The 18,233-nt window shown below is 34.3% G+C and overlaps 1 protein-coding gene and 1 pseudogene across 5 annotated transcripts in view; one reads left to right on the forward strand and one right to left on the reverse strand.

Annotated features, from left to right (window-relative positions):
* MBD5 (methyl-CpG binding domain protein 5) overlaps positions 1–18,233 on the forward strand; it is a 449,013-nt gene that overhangs the window by 156,141 nt on the left and 274,639 nt on the right. The window lies entirely within an intron of this gene.
* On the reverse strand, positions 1,566–8,937 carry LOC123598910 (annotated as a pseudogene).

Consider the following 18,233-nt stretch of genomic DNA (forward strand, 5'->3'; position numbering starts at 1 on the left):
TTGTTGACAGCTATATCACTGGAAATGAAAGAAACCCCTAGAAAAGAGAATTCCAGAGGGAATTTACACCTTATAACATTGCTGAGCCTCCCATGCAGTTTCTATTTTGGTGATGATATTTTGAAAAAGTCTTATGTGTTACGTTGCTGTGCCATCATGATGATATGTAAAACATTCATTTCCTACAACTCTTTCTTAAACTATATCCAAATCATAATTTTTCTTTGTCTCAATTTCCTCACATATACCCACTTTAATATGTGGCACTGGTATTTATAAGCTACCTCGATCACTTTGTAATAAACAGAGACAGATAAATAAATAATCATTTTACAATATGATAAGTCTTCCTTTCAACACAACTGTAAGCCATTATCAGAGATAAAACAGAGCAGTGTGGAAAGATGGAGTAAAGCACTAGACAGGTTCAGGTTCTAGCTCTGCAGTTTTCCAATCAACAGCCAGAGCTTTGACCTCTCTTACTCTCTCAGTTCTCTCATCTACTAAATGAGGATGATAACACCTATACCCTAAGATTTTGGTGGTGATTAAATCACCTTTTATTTGGGAAAGTATGTGACATAAACCAGAAACTTAGTTAAATGTTAATTGGATCCAGGTCAGATTTTCACAAGTTGAGAAAAGAAATTTATTTTGTCCTTTTGAAACCTGTAATCCCTGTGGTCAAATTGTTACAGATTTTCCCCATCACTAGGAATATGAGTCTAAGTATTGTGAACTCAGAGCATCTGATTTGTGAAGGCATAACAAATGCTGTCTTTGTGCTGTGCTAATGCTGTATTCCTCTGGAGAAGGAGGCTTATTCCTTGAGCCTCCATGTTGCCTCTATGCCAGTAGACCCCATCCATGGCAAAAGGAGGACATTCTCCCAGCCTCCAAAGCAGGAACAAAACACATTTTGTTACAAAAGCTGTGCTAGATATTGGATTAATTTATTGTGGTTTCCCCACTCCCCCCAAAAGCTATTTTATTCTTAACATAAGCAGTTGTCTGTTTTTAAGAATGCAAGTATATTCACTATATTCTTTATTGAAAATGGGTCTTTTTCCTACCCTATGACCCAGCAGTAGCACTGCTAGGAATTTACCCAAGGGATACAGGAGTACTGATGCATAGGGGCACTTGTACCCCAATGTTTATAGCAGCACTCTCAACAATAGCCAAATTATGGAAAGAGCCTAAATGTCCATCAAGTGATGAATGGATAAAGAAATTGTGGTTTATATACACAATGGAGTACTACGTGGCGATGAGAAAGAATGAAATATGGCCTTTCGTAGCAATGTGGATGGAACTGGAGAGTGTTATGCTAAGTGAAATAAGCCATACAGAGAAAGACAGATACCATATGTTTTCACTCTTATGTGGATCCTGAGAAACTTAACGGAAACCTATGGGGGAGGGGAAGGAAAAAAAAAAGAGGTTAGAGTGGGAGAGAGCCAAAGCATAAGAGACTGTTAAAAACTGAGAACAAACTGAGGGTTGATGGGGGGTGGGAGGGAGGAGAGGGTGGGTGATGGGTATTGAGGAGGGCACCTTATGGAAACCAATTTGACAATAAATTTCATATATTGAAAAAAAAAAAGAAAGAAAATGGGTCATTTTGTCACGTGGATCTAGACTAGTTTGTGATCTTCTCCCTGTCAGTCTTTATTCTGAGCCAAATTTTTGAAGACTATAATTTTCTTCAACCTATTCCATGTCCACACAAAAACTTCTGTACCCAGAGGACTTGTTCATGAAGTAGTGTGACATTGTTGCTTAAAACTTTGTATAGATTGATGGAGAGCCATAGAAATGCTTTTCTCATATTATTTACACATAGTTTTGGGGAGAAGTGAAAAACAAAAACAGGAGAAGGGAAAGAGCTGGATTAGAATGCTGGGTAATTTTTTAAAAGATTTGTGTTCATTTCCCCTCTTTTCCACAATTTGCTTGATTTTAGAAGGTATGACTTTCAGAAAATAGCTCTATCTTTGAGACTGATGAATTGTTGTAAATTTAAAAAATTAGAATATTTCAGATATATTTCATATTAATGAAATTGGTAAGAATAGTCTAAGTCATAGTTCTTAATATATACCCATAATACAAACATCTTTTCTTGACTATTTTCTTAAGAAAATGAATTAAAAGTAGAGATACACAGATTTGAAATATGTTCATATTGGGAGGTGGTGCAATGCTAATAATACTTCCCACAAATATTATTTATGTGAAAATGTGTTGTGGAACTCAAGTAAAAAGCTCTACAAATTGAAAAAAAAAACCTGTTAACAATTATTCAAAATTATTTGTGTAAAAGAAATCTAAGAAGAAATGATGAGACTTGGATCCTAGCCCTTTTATCACTATGACCTTAGGCAAGTCAACCTTTTAGCTCTGTTTCCTCTTCTTGAAAATGAAGGCAAAGTCTGGGGGATTGCTAAGGTTCCTTCCGGCTGTAAATATCTATTATTGTTATTACAATTTGATAGGATAAGAAATTAGGCATGCTGTACATAAAATAATTGTTTTACTCGAGTTATTAATAGTATAGAATTTTATATTGCAAACTGATCTATTTAGACATATAAAAATTTGAGAGGTACCTGGGTGGCTTAGTCGGTTAAGTGTCGACTTTGGTTTAGGTCATGATCTCACAGTTTGTGAGTTCGAGCCCTGTGTCTGGCTCTGTGCTTCCTAAATGTTCACAACTTTATGCACTGTATTTCTTTACCAGACTTACTCTTTCTGAGACAGAAAATATTCTCCTTAGGTGACTCTCTTCCTCTTCTTATTTCCTGTTAGCTCTCTCCCCCACCCACCCCAAGCACCTTCCCAATGTGTACACACTGAAAGTAAGTCTGACAACCACACAACCCACAAATTGCAGAGGTGCCCTGACAAATTCCAGGCACTACTCTCTGCAGTAGAAATAGGCCAATGCTTGGCAACTATCTAGTGAAAATATAATTCAGAGGAAATAAATGCATGCATAATTGTCCCACATAGTATGTATGGTTTATAGCCTGCACAGTTTAGGGGGGAAATGTTATTTTTTCACTTTCACACACACACACACACACACACACACACACACACACATACACACATACACACACTTGTTTTCCACCTTTTTTTTCTCTATTCTCTGCAAAAAAATAATCGCAACTACAAATCCATTTTACAGCTATAAATATTAGTCTTGGGGACAGATATATAGTTTACATACACTTAGCTTTTTCACTATGTTTAGCTTAAAAAGATCATTACTCTTGAATAAACCCACCTTAGTGGGAAGTATGTGACCATAGATGCCCTTATCTGGCCCACAGTACTCAACACTTAGCCATCTAGTCTGTTATAGCTATCTAGTGGCTGCAAGCACTAATCCAGCTTGCAGAGTCAAGATCCAGAAATAAGAATCCATCAGCTTGGCATCCCATTGACCAGAGGAGCTCTGGAATTATGGTGAAGCTGGGACGTAGACCTGAGCCCTTCTAGTTGGCACCTATCACCTGACCTTGAGAAACATAAATGCCATGCCTGCACACTCTAAGAACAGATTGTAAGATTCAAGTCAGACAAATACTGAGAGGAACCAAGAAAGGCTTTAAAGATGAGAAAGAATTCAAAATTGAGTACAAAAAAATTGTACTTGGGTTGAGTTTAATCCATAGTTCATTTTTTTTTTTTTTTGTAACATGTGCCTTCAAGTTGCAATAGGAATATACACATTTTACTTAGATGATGATTCATATCTTTTGTTCTGATGGGTGTTTGTCCTTGCTCTGGTTTGGAGCATTATAGGGATCTATAAGGAGGATTTCTTTTAAAAAAAATGTAGTTTATTTATTCTCTCATGAAAAAAACTGCACAATCACCACAGTTAAAGTCACCGTACAGTCTTTACTCATGTTGTCCAATTTCCAGCTCACTTGTTGCTGGCACCAGTATTGGCTTTCAATCCCCTTGACCTTCTTCATTCTGTTCTTGCATTCCTTTTGCTGTTTTCTTGACATCTTTGGTCTCACACAGGCCATGTCTTGCAAGTCTATGTTTGGGTTCATTTTTCTTTGCATAATCTAAGAAATCATAAATCATGCCAAAGCCAGTTGTCTTGCCACCACCAAAATGGGTTCTGAATCCAAATACAAAGATGACCTCTGGTGTGGTCTTAAATTTTGGCTAGTTTTCCCCAAAATGTTGTCTTAGGTATGGCTGCCTTTCTAGGGTGAAGAACATCACTGACCACTTGTTTCTGCTGAAGTAGTTGTTTGGTCATGAACTTCCTGGTCCATATAGTTACTGTGTCATTCATGATGGCAGCTGAGCTTTAAGCAGCTGGGAAGGAAGAGATTATTTCCTGAAAAAGTTAAATCACAGGCTGATATTATTCCTTGAGCTTATATATGTTTCCTAGTGTATAGTCCCATGCTCTTGCTTTGTTAGCATTTTATGAGAAGTTATACACTCTCAGTAATACTTAAATATTATTAGCATACCTTATACTTACAGGTAAAACTGGTTTACCAAAATTTTACCAACATTCAGGGCTAAATTTACTTTGTCAGAATGATCACTGTGGTGTTTGTGGGGGGGGGATGTCTAATAGATTTGTTGTTGTAATAGTTAATGTGGTACTGTTTTCATACACCCTTGTAGCCCCTTACCATTTTGTGCACATCAGCCTTCCAAAGGCCAGCACCTCCATCTAAGCCATAGGACTGCCTCTGACCTGCTAGAAACCACTGGGATTAGACTGTAAACAATGACTAACAGGTTTCAGCTTCCTTGGCCCTGGCTTAGACAATTCTGAGACCTGTATCTTCTACCATTTGCCAGTTTCCCCCAGAAGATGAAGTTTCAGTTGGCTTCTGTGATAGCTAGCCTAATAGTGTACCCTATATTAGCTGCTTGCCCTTCTCTTATCACCTTCCCCATTTCCCTGCCAGTTCTTCTGAACCTCCCAAATGAAAAAAAAAAAATGTATACTCAGTTTTATTCTCAGAGACTGCTTCCTTAGAAACCCCACTAAGACAACTACCTAATAAACCCAAAGATAAGAATCCTTCCCATTTAGGCTGGTATTATTTATTTTATACTGTTAATGATACGTTGTTTAGAGTAAATGGACAGTTATAAAGATGATCTATTTGAATTTGAGACTGAAAATATATAGTATGATAGATTCCTTTTAATTTTTTTGTGACTCCAAGTGGATAAAGTTATTTACTAGCCATCAAATACGAGTAAAACTTAACAAAGTTTTGTGAGTTAAAGGATCTCACACAGTCACCCTTACATTGAGACTCTACACATAATTTTAAAATACTGAAGTCAATATATATAGTAAAGTTTAAAAATGGAAGTAAGGAAAAAATGCTTTTTAACCAAAAAAATTGAATATAATTCTAACAAAAAATTCTGTGAGATCTGCAGTTTAAACTAAAACAAATCTTAATACCCTTAAAATGCTTAAATATAAATATTTAGGGATGCCTAAAATGCTAAAGAATTTAAAATAGCAAAGTAATAAGATTCTAGGATATTGAAAAGTAGTTTTTGGAGCATTTAATATACCAAGTAAATAAAATATTTGACAGTCACCTTGATACTAAAAGTAAAATGTAACAAAAAGCTCAAATGAAAATATTACAAATAATCTGAAAGTACTAAGAACATTAGATGGAAACTATTTTTGCACACCAACAACTGAATTTAAAGAGCAATCTTTCAAAGTAAGAAATGGTCACAGGAAGAACTCACAGAAGTCTCAAGGATAAACGGAAGTACTAGGTATAGTCTGAAGAAGATGGGGAGTCAGGCAGTAGCTGAACTTAATCTCCATGGAACAAATATACCCATTCTCTTGATCTGTGGGAAAGGTGCCAGACAAGAGCCTGGTCACTGTTGATAATTCAGACTTGGGAGCCCAGGTCAATACAAGTTGGCCTTGGGCCTGTTTGCAAACTGTCTTTAAAAAGACACTTCCTCTGAAAGAAAAAGGAGAAACCAAGCTCATGTAAGGGACTCCAGACTTCCTGCTGCATTTCCCATTCCTTAAGTAATGTTTTGTAGAAACTGATGATAGATACATAAATAAGGAAAGGAAAGGTAATTCAGGAGCATTAGCTGTGATGAAGAACCCATGATAGTAGTATTTAAACCTTTGAGGGTAGACAGTGTATCTCCACAAATCTAATCTAAGGCTGCTTTTCTTCAAGCCACCAGGATGCAAGATAAATTTGGTATATTTTTTCATCTTTTGCTGTTTGATTTCTATCACAAGTTGAGGAACTATCATGTGATTTTTCTCTCAATGGTTTGATTTTTTAAGTGTTTATGTGTTTTATGAATCAGACAACTCCAAAGAAAATACAGTATAGTGATTAGGAACAAACGCCCTTGGGCCTGGTTGCGTAGGTTGAATGCTGGCTCTGCCACTTACTAGCTACTATAACCTAGAGCATGATACTTTACCTCTCTGTCTTGGTTTCCTTATTTGTTATGTGGGTGTGATAAGAGCATACAATTTCATAAGGTTGCTCTGAGGATTAAACCACTTAAATGTAAAATTCTTAAAATAGCACCTAGCATATATGAATACTCAATAAGTTTTTGTCCATGTATGAAAACAGCATATTGTAGATGAGATTAGAAATTATAAAATTGTTGAGATACGTTACTACTTTTATGTAATGATCATTGTGAGGAAAGTGCATTCTTAATTACCAGATTACCGATTTCAAAAATGAATGTTTGAAATATGACCCATTTGTGAGGAAAGGACTGCAGTTTTGCTTGTTTTTCCATGTAGTATTTACAGTTGACCTTGGCATAACCCAGGTTTGAACTGTGTGGGTCCACTTACACACAGGGTATTTTTCTGATAAACACAGTACTGTAAATGCATTTTCTCTTCTTGATGATTATCTTAATAACATTTTCTTTTCTCTAGCTTACTTTATTATAGGATACAGTATATCATATATTTAAAAATATGTTAATTAGCTATTTGTAAGGTATTAGTTTATGGTATTAGTAAGACTTCTGGTCAACAGTAGGGTATTGGGAAGTCAAGCATTATATGTGGATTTTTGACTGCATGTAGGTTTGGCATCCCTAATCCCCTTTGTTCAGGTTTCAACTATACCATGTTTCTAGTAAAGTGAGAGGAGAGTAAGTGGTATGCCTACCATTGCTAATAGGCACTTTATGTTATTTCACACAATCCACAATAAGCTCTACTAAGTAGTTAGTAATAACTATTTCAGAAGAGGAAGTTAAAATTTCAGAAAAGACCAGTGACTTACCCAGGTAGTAGTCTGTCTGACTCCAAATACAAAGCTTCTGCAACTATCCCTGTTTCATTAACAGAGGAGAGATTTGAAACATAACAACTGGTATGGCGTAGGCACTAATTTGGGTGGATCTAAGGGTCTTATAGGCCCCCAGCTCTGCCAGGTCTTATCTCCTAAGGGGTTAGAATATGGATAAGTCTGCTTGGTGGAAGCGATGTCCCTAGAGAAGAGTACATGGGGAGAGGAATAGAGAGTAGTGGCCATTTTCTAACAAGTATGGAAGCCTTTTACTATTTAGTATGTTAACAACTGGTACAGCAACACTGTTTGTTCTGACCAAACATTAGATGTATCAAAGTTAATTTTGATACATCTAATGTTATAATTATGTATATAAAAATTTAAATACTATGTTAATTTTTGGGTTTTTGTTGGTTTTTATAAGACACATTTTTAGGATCAGGCAAAATTGAGAATTCTCTCCTTGAAATTTCTGCTAAACTGTTATATAAATATATGGTCGTTTTTCACTGATTGATCAATAGACAGTTAAATAGATTGCCTTTATTTACAGTCAGCCATTTTTTAAAATTATGAACTTGCAATATATGGTGGAGGAAGTTTTTACCTTACAGTACTTGGCCAAAAAATTTATTAAGCTATTGTAAATATCATAAAGGACTTTGTTGGTTTCCTTCTCTTCCAAATGTGAATTTGCTCTCATTTATAACCTTCCTCTTATTATATCTTCTTTATCAACATCCAAGAAGAATAAAACAGTGATGATTTTTTTAACCTAATAATCTACACAGTATATGCTCAAATAAACACATAATCTCTTAAGAATCTGGGAGCAACAAAAATCACTTATAGTGTTTATTCCTCTTTCACCTTTTTTGTGTGGTAGTAAAATTATTTGAACTATAGGTTTTAGTCAATGAATACATTGTTTCTTGGTTTGTATTGCAATGTTTCATAGAACTAAATGAACTAAATGAACTAAAATGAACTAAATGAACTAACTCTAGTGCTTTTAGTTTAAACCATGAGAAATTTCCAATCCTCAGTCTTTTTTGAACAATAAAAAAAATTTCACCTGGTTCAATCGAAAAGAGAGGCATCCCAACATATTGAGATAATTTTTTTTATTATTTTCTATATGAATCAACTGAATATTTCATTTTATTTTTGCTTCAATTGCTCTCTGTTGCAATGAACCCGTCAATAGGTATTTTTAATTGTTATATATTTAACTTTTACTGAACATGAACCTACCATACTGTTTTACTTCCTCACACTAATTTGCAATTCACTATAACAAGTTAAAATTCTATGTTACGTATATTTATCTAGGGGACATTTTATTGTATCTGTATCTACAGTAGTATCTACAACTATATTTTCAGTGCTAAGGAATCATCAGAAATAGACACAGCATTATAAAGGCCAGCAATATAAGGAACATTTAATATTTGATTAATTTTAAGTAGCATTTTAAGCTTAAAGAAAGAGATGCTATTAAGACTTAAATCACTCTTACAGAGCAAAATGACCTATAATGTTTTGGTTCAAACATTTAAGTAGTTCTTTTTCTGCATAGTCATTTAGGTTCATTATAAACACGGAGAAGATGGAGAAAATCTCTGCAAATTCTTCACATTTTATATGTATAGTTATTTTTTCTGTTGCCTTTCAAAGATCGAAAATGATATTCCATTTATTTCTTGTGTATCTCAAAAAAGAAACTTGACAAGGCAATCCTTTAAACATGTAAACAAGAGTGACTCAAACTCTTTTTGGTTGCACTTGCTCATATTTAGATTTCATTTTTTTGATTTCTCAATTATCTTTCACTGAGTCAAAAATGACCCCATCATTATTTACTTCTGGAAGCAATTTGTGTAATCTAGACATCTTTTTCTGTTTATAGGGATTTTATTCTTGTGTCGTTGTGTTATTTTCTCTAATAAACCTCTTCATTATTGGCAGGTTGGCATAGTACCGAACTGATCTTGGTAGGATTTGAAATATTATGCTTTTTTGGTAAAGCTATTTCCAGATATCATAAAATCAGGCATACTACTGGCTCATAAAATTCCTCATGTAATATGGTTTCTTTTGCTATTATGAGTGCCTGCACTAAAAATCTGCAGAAAGTCAGAGCCTGATGTTTCCCCCAAACACTCACTGGTGACTTTGACAACTCCAGTCACACTAACCTCCTTTTCAGACATCACTAAGGATGATACTCCTATTCTGTGCATTTATGTGCATTTTCCCTGCTTGTCATTTTTTTATTTTAATGCGTTGACATGTGAGGATTTCATCTCCTTGCATGGGGTTCTAACATCTCTCCCTGATATCTTTTTGTTTTTATTGGAAATCATGGTAGAATTTGATTTTCCCAAGATGCAACTACTTATGGCTTTTTTGTTCATTATCCTGGGTAAAGTATCTTCCCTTAGGATAATACTGAAGGATTTGTTTCCATTAATGAAGACCCTTCATTTTGGAGGGTTGTTTTATTTTGTTTCATTAATAACTTGAAAAATCACTTTAGCTGAAGTATGCATTACATAAAAAAATTATGCCATAAATACTGGAAAGAGGGTATTTCCATATAATAGAACATTTAAAATGTCTTACAGCATAAATCTGATGTTTTCTGTAAGCAGTTTATATGCTGATTTTTTTAAAAAATATTTTTAATGTTATTTATCTTTGAGAGAGAGAGAGAGAGAGAGAGAGAGAGAGAGACAGCACGAGCAGGGGATGGGCAGAGAGAGGGGGAAACACAAAATCTTAAGCAGGCTCCAGGCTGTGAGCTGTCAGCACAGAGCCTGACACAGGGCTTGAACTCACAAACCGTGAGATCGTGACCTGAGCTGAAGTCAGCCGCTTAACTGACTGAGCCATGCAGGCACCCCATATGCTGATTTTAATAATCTATAGCTGCATTTTGAAGCTGCTTATTTTAAAAATCTTATGAAGACAGTTTTTAGTCTGTATGCACATACTTTAAAACTATATTAAAATTATTTACATGTTAATTTAAATATATCTTTCCTTTAGTTTTCTTTTAAATTAGTCTTAATTAACAAGTACTAATTAATAAGTCTATCATATTTTATTAGTTTTTAACTTACCTTATTTTCTTTTGTTTTTATACAGAGTTCATCCTTCTTTAAATATAATTTATTGTCAAATTGGCTACATACAACACCCAGTGTTGTATACACCCAGTGCTCATCTTTTTTTGAAAGAAACATTTTTTTTAAGTTTATTTGTTTATTTTGAGAGAGAGAAAAAGTGTGAGTGGGGGTGGGTCAGAGAAAGAGAGTCCCAAGCAGGATCCACACTGTCAGCACAGAGCTAGGCACAGATGCTTAACTGACTGAGCTACCCAAGCACCCAGAGAACATCTTCTAAATTTTTTTTTCAACGTTTTTATTTATTTTGGGGACAGAGAGAGACAGAGCATGAACGGGGGAGGGGCAGAGAGAGAGGGAGACACAGAATCAGAAACAGGCTCCAGGCTCTGAGCCATCAGCCCAGAGCCCGACGCGGGGCTCGAACTCACGGACCGCGAGATCGTGACCTGGCTGAAGTCGGACGCTTAACCGACTGTGCCACCCAGGCGCCCCAAGAGAACATCTTCTAAAAAGAGTTTCTGAGTTCTGATTCAGTATTTTCTAATCTCCTACAACACTCTAGTAGTTTATCTCATTCAATACAGTGGAATCACTTGAGGGTTGTTATTATCTTGTTACCACCATGTAAATAAAGCATTATGGTTTATATTTAGATCTGGATTTCTTTTTAGGTATTGAAGTAGATGTATGACAGCTTCATGAAATCTATCTTTATGATAGTGTTTTTCTTTAGGATTATAGTGTTTTAAGTATCAAATGCCCCCAAATGTTATATCATAGCACCATTAAAAACTTGAAAGTGAAACTTCTTTAAGAACTCTTAATTTTTGTGAATGAAAGTAAGAGCCTCTCTCTTTCTGTCTCTCACACACACACAGAGTTACAGACCCATTTTCTGTTTCATCATCAAGAGAAACATCATTTTGGGGGGGGGCGCTCAATTCTAGTTCTTTTGCAGTTTTTTATTTGGTGCTATGAATTTTATTTATTTTTTAATTAATTTATTTTAGTTTAAATCCAAGTTAGTTAACATATAATATAATAATGATTCCAGGAATAGAATTTAGTGATTCATCACTTACATATAACACCCAGTGCTCATCCTAACAAGTGCCCTCCTTAATGCCTATAGTCCATTTAGCCCATTCCCCCACCCAACACCCCACCAGCAACCCTCAATTTGTTCTCTCTATTTAAGAGTCTCTGATGGTTTTTCTCCCTCTCTGTTTTTATCTTATTTTTCCTTCCCATATGTTCATCTGTTTTGTATATTAAATTCCACATATGAGTGAAATCATATGATATTTGTCTTTTTCTGACTGACTTATTTCATTTAGCATAATACACTCTAGTTCCATCCACATTGTTGCAAATGGCAGGATTACATTCTTTTTGATCGTGGTGGCACTTCCAAGGTTTTGTTTTATTCTTCATGTTGGCCCGCCATCAATTTATATCGTATTGTTTGTTTTAACAACAAATAACATATTTAGTTAAATATGTTAGGGGAACAAATTTCTGACTGATACAAGTAATGCCTGTATCTATAATACTGCCTTAGAATTTAAAAATATGAACAATATCCTGTTAATATTTATGAATTTCTGTTGTCTGTCTCCAAAAGGGGGCAGTGCAACTTTGGTATTTGACTTAGGAATGCCTTTTTTTTTTTTTTTCAAAGCATTCTCTTGTTTGCTCATAAAATTTATTGTGATTTTTAATCATAAATTCATAGAATCATGGAGTTGGAATCAAGGTTACCATGTTTCAGAAGGAATTTAAGCATACCCTCTGATGTTGAAATTCCCCCTTTGATATCCCCATCTCTTGTCCGTAATTCCATCTACCACCTTACCTCGTTTTATTGTGCTTCGCAGATACTACATTTTTTTACACTTTGAAGGTTGGTCGCCACCCTCCTTTGGGCACCATTTTTTGGCACCATTTTTCTAACAGTAGTCACTTTGTGTCTTTGTATCACATTTTGGTTATTCTTACAGTATTTCAAAGTTTTTCATTATTATTAATTTGTTATGGTGATTAGTGATTATGACTTTCTGAAAGCTCAGACGATAGCATTTTTTAGCAATAAAGTATTTTTTTAATTAAGGTATATACATTGTTTAGACATCATGCTATTGCACACTGAATAGACTACAGTATAGTGTAAGCATAACATTTACATGCAGTGGGGAAGCAAAAAGTTCATTTGACTCACTTTATTGTAATATTTGTTTTATTGTGGTGATCTGGAACCAAACCCACAATATCTCAGAGGTGTATGCCCGTACACTTTTAGCATAATCCTGAACAAAGAAATCAACAGGAGTTATCACTGTTGCTTTTTTCTCTCTTCTTTTTTGTTTCCTCTGTAGAACTTTTTAGCATTAAAAATATTTTATTTCCAGCATTCTGGAAAGGTGGGCAACTGCTGTTAATGATTATGATGAGAAAAAGAAGAACATGAGGTTTTTAAAAAGAAAATGGAAGTGATGTCAGTGGTAGTGATTTCTAAAGACGCTGTGAAAAAAATAACAGGGATATATTGCTAGAAATGTCTTATAGAGACTACTGAGTCAGGAGTCAGAGAGGCAAAAGGCAGAACCTGAGAAGATATATAACATCAGTATCATCCTAGTCATAAACTTTTAACATTACCAGCATTTAGAGCAAAGGCAGAGAGCAAGGTCATTAGTGTATTTATTATTTCCAAAAGTAAAATAGCTTTATAAAATATAATAAATGTATATGGAATAGCTTTGTAATTTATTTCTGTAACACTGCCATAGAGGAAATCCTTGAAAAGTTCTGGTGTATGAAAGAATAAGTGGAATGATTTTTTAAAATGTTTTTGTTTTATTGAATATAAACCTATTAACATAGACCTTCATATTTACATTATTTTAATTACCAAACACCATTTGTTTTTCTCTAGAACATACTTATTTTCTCAACCTTAAGTTGAGAGATCCTTAGTGGTTTTCAAGTACCTTATTTTTGAGGTTGGGAGAAGCTACATAGAATTAGAGTAATAAATGGGTTGCTAACCCATTTTCTATGTCCCAGCCCCATTAGCTCATTAATTGTCTATCAACCAACCCAATAGGATAACCAGCATAATGAATTTGTTATTGCCAGAATATTTATATGCATGTTCTTGGTACTATATTTGCCAAAATGTTGTGCTTAAATCTTTCTATCCAAAAAGGTCAGCTCTTAAAGTGTTTGGCATGTTAGTGTACCCAAATATCACTAATTGGTATTTCCCAAATAATAGATGTTATTAAGGTGGTCTGTCAGAACCAAATTGATAATTTATTCCAGTGGAAGAGATACCTTGTCTAGGTCAGATGGACAATTTTAGAGAATGCTGGTGGGGCAAAAAAAAAAAAAAAAAAAAAAGGAAGAAACAAAGATTGTTTCTTTTCTTTCTCTAATGAAAAAGAAAAGCTACTTACTCTTATACCTTGGATAGCCAGGTTATTATCAACTTTTATAGAAAGAACTTCAGTTATGTTGGACTAAATATAGTTTCTTAACTGAAGCCAGGTCATCTGGGCAAGTTGCAAGAGGGCTAAAGGCAAGGACTAATTTAATGGACAGGATTTCAAATTACCTATGGTTATTTGTTTTGACACTGACTGGGGTGTATCCAATAAGAGTCTTTTATGTTGTTGACTTAAAAATAGAATGGTTGTGTTAAAACCATAAATCAAAGTTATGCAAGGTCCACTAAATACGTGATCGGGAATAAACCTAATAATGGACTTAACTGGTACTAAGCAATGCTTAAATATGCTCAGGCTAAGATTATGCTCTATGACAAACAGTTGAGAAAACAAATCTTCCATTGATTGCATGATTAGAACTCTTGTTATACTGAAGAAATATGGAAACAAAAAAAAGCAGACATGGCTTAAAAATATTTTTAATTACTTTAATGTTTGTATTTTATTAAAATAAAATACTTTGTGAAGTTTTATTTTATTCCATAATTTTTTGCTATGATCTGTTTCCATTCAGCCACATATGAAATTTGTGAACTAGAATTTTTTTAAGTTTATTTATTTATTTTTAGAAAGAAGGAGAGAGAGAGAGAGAGAGAGAGAGAGCGCACATGAGGGACAGGCAGAGAGAGAGAAGGAGAGAATCCTAAGAAGGTTTTGCACTGCCTGTGCAGAGTGATGTAGGGCCCGAACTCATGAACCATGAGATCATGACCTGAGCTGAAATCAAGAGTTGGACGCTTAACTGATTTAGCCACCAGGTACCCCTAAATTAGAATTATTTTTAAGTCACCTGTTAGAATAAATGGGATCTTGAGGTCTACAGTATTGTATACTGCTAATACTATGAGAGTAACCACCTATAAAAGTTTAGGTTTTGATATAGTTCCATAGCTCAGGGAAGTGGAAAGCATATTTTCTTCCTGTAAAAACTGCCATATTTCAAACTTGGGAGTGCAGTAATATTTTAAGAAGGTATAGTTTTCATTAAAAAATTTCTAAGGAGTTAAATCCATGAATATGATATCCCATTTTTGAACCATACTTAATGGATCTTAATGTCTTTAGACTCATAGAACATCACATTCAAATCAAGACAGGGTTTTTAACATAAACCTTCAGTATTTATTATGCTTTATTATGTAAATTTTACAGATTTTATTCTGTAAATTGTACAGAAATAGAAAGTATGTAACACTAAATGAAGACTTTGAAAACATCTTTTTGTGAGAAGAAGAGTTGAAGTGGACCCCCGTGGCATTCTCCTTTGAGTGGGAAATCTCAAAAACCTTGGAAAAGGGTGGAGGGTATAAGGCAGAAATTTATATACAGATACATTAAGTAAGGCTTCTGGAACTACTAGAGATTTTAGTTTAATGGATAGTGCCTTTAAGAAATACTGTAGATAATTGTAGACTGCATGAGTTTGAAATCTAGCTCTGACAGTTATTAACTGTGGAAGCTTCAACAAGTTAATTTCTCTGTTCCTCAATTTCCCTATCCATACAATATAGATGATAATAGTACTTCTTAGGATTGTTGTAAAGATTAAATTAATTAATGATGGTTAGAATTTAGAAATCAATAAATGTTAGCTCTCATTACTGTATTTCAAAGCAAGGAAGAAGTGTTAGCAACTTTAAAAATCTTGGACACATTTATTGTTTATTATCTATAAGTTTGTATTTTTGGTCTTTAAAGAGTAATCTGTATACATTGAATTCTTTTGTGATATATAGAGTATTGTGCTATTTATAGAGTTATTGGTTCTTATTGAAGTATGTAGTTTTTCTAAGGAAACACTAAACCATGTTCCCTAGGACTTCTGTGTTACATATATTTAAATAGAATTTAATTTACTTTTTAAATGTTCTTTTTTTAAGTTTTTATTTAAATTCTAGTTAACACACAGTGTTATACTGCTTTCAGGATAGAATTTTGTGATTCATCACTTCCAGCACCCAGTGATCATCCCAACAAGTGCCCTCCTCAATACTCATCACCCATTTAGCCCATCCTATGCCCACCTCCCATCCATCAACCCTCAGTTTGTTCTCTATATTTAGGAGTCTCTTATGGTTTGCCTCCCTCTCTTTTTCCCCCCTTCCTCTATGTTCATCTGTTTTGTTTCTTAAATTCCACATATGAGTGAAATCTTATGATATTTTGTCTTTCTCTGACTGACTTGTGTCACTTAGAATAATACCTTCTAGCTCCTTCCACATCATTGCAAATGGCAAGATTTCATTCATTTTGATGTGTAATATTCCGTTGTGTGTATGTATACGTATATGTATATGTGTATATATATACATAGATACATATATATACATATATTTACATACATAGATACATATATACATACATATACATATGTGTGTATGTATACATATATGTACATACATACACACCACATCTTCTTTATCCATTCATCAGTCAGTGGACATTTGGGCTCTTTCCATAATAATTTGGCTATTGTTGATAGCTCTGCTATAAGCATCAGGATGTATGTATCCCTTCAAATATTAAAAAAATAATGTTCATTTTTGTTGATTCAGTTGTTATTATTAACAGCAATTATTATGCCATTACTCTCAGTTGCTATAATTACCTACATCGTGAGACATTAAGAGAGTAAGGTGCAGTAACCTCAAAAGAGATGGGCAAGTTCTTGCAGCTTAGGGAAATTACAATGTTTAAATCATTCATGGTTGTAAAGTATACTAAAGAGAAAAGCTGGGTGCTTCACTCAATCACTGTAAAATGCTATGCTCAGTTAATGGGAAGACCAATAAATAAAATCATCGCATATTTATTAAATGCTTTCAAGCTAGGGCTTGCTGGGAAATTATAATTTAGTTGAGGGAATAAAGCAAACATGCCAAATCTTAAAAATAAAAGATAGAGATAAAGGACCATAAGTGAGTACCTGATTAATTACCTAAGTAACTTGGCAATAATTAGTGTTGGAAGTCAGAAAAAGAAAGAAAGCTTTTAGTGTCTGGTTGATGGAAATTTCCTTCAAGGAGGAAGCAGTATTTGAGCCAAGTTTTGGTTGATGAAGAGATGAGAGATAAACAGCAAAAGGCATCTGGGGTCAAATAGTAAAATATCATGAGTCTTGCCAAAAGACATTGGAATTTCATTGCATAGCTATAAACCAGAGGCAAACTTGCATCCGATCCTGCAGATTTGAGAGGTGGCTCTGTGTTTGTGAAGACATTTAGGAAGTCCATGACTGTTTACTAGCTATTAAGCAGAACTAGTTCTGGGAAAAGAATCAACTTTAGTCATAAACTGAAGATTGATGTGAACTTAACAGGAAAACCTGAAGTAGTTAGCAGCACATGTATGTAGAAAGAATACTTTATTAGGAGCACCTCCATACTAGGTAGATAAGTGAAAATAATTATAATTTTCTTTAAAGGTTTAGCAGTTACTGAGATCATCATCCTTATTATGTATAGCACAGACTTGGATATTCACCTCTGTTTATTAGACTTTTCTTTTTCAGAAAGAATCTACAGAGTATGTGCATATGAATATATTATTTTTATTACAAAGTATTTCTGGACTTGTTTTAAAAGAATTTTCAAGACTAAAATGTTAACAGCCTATTTCATCTTATTTTTAGTAAGCTATGTTAGTGTGTGTGTTGAAGGAAATGACTCAAGACTTTTTCTTTGAGAATTTGTTGCTTTGCACTTAGAGCAAATGATAGTAGAAGAGCTTATTCCCCACTGCTAAGTTAAGGCCAAAACATTTTTAATTCTGAGACATTGTGGGCATGTTTGTAATTATTTATGTAGTTTGGGGTTAAATTGTCATTATAGAATATAATTTAGTTTTCTCTTTTTTGCCATAGTATTTTGTTGATTACCTACACAGTTTACTTAGGTTAGGAGGATAGCACAGCTTACAAAATACATTATCCATAAACATTATTTTAGCTTATCTACATTGATTTATTGCTAAAGTCCTATTTATATTTTAAAGTTATTTCTTATCCAGGATGCCTCAGGATTATCTTTTCAGATTAGAAATATAATCTTAGAGGGTGCCTGGGCGGTTCAGTCGGTTAAGCATCAGACTTCGGCTCCTGATCTCACAGTTCATGAGTTTGAGCCCCATGTTGGACTCTGTGCTGATAGCTCAGAGCCTGGACCCTGATTCAGTGTCTCACTCTTTCTTTTGCCCCCTCCCACTCACGGAAGGACTGATACCCTTCCTTAATGCTTTTTTATTTTTTTTTATTTTTTTAATTTTGA

Source organism: Leopardus geoffroyi, chromosome C1, assembly GCF_018350155.1.
Source record: "Leopardus geoffroyi isolate Oge1 chromosome C1, O.geoffroyi_Oge1_pat1.0, whole genome shotgun sequence".
In the NCBI taxonomy this organism is placed as follows: domain Eukaryota; kingdom Metazoa; phylum Chordata; class Mammalia; order Carnivora; family Felidae; genus Leopardus; species Leopardus geoffroyi.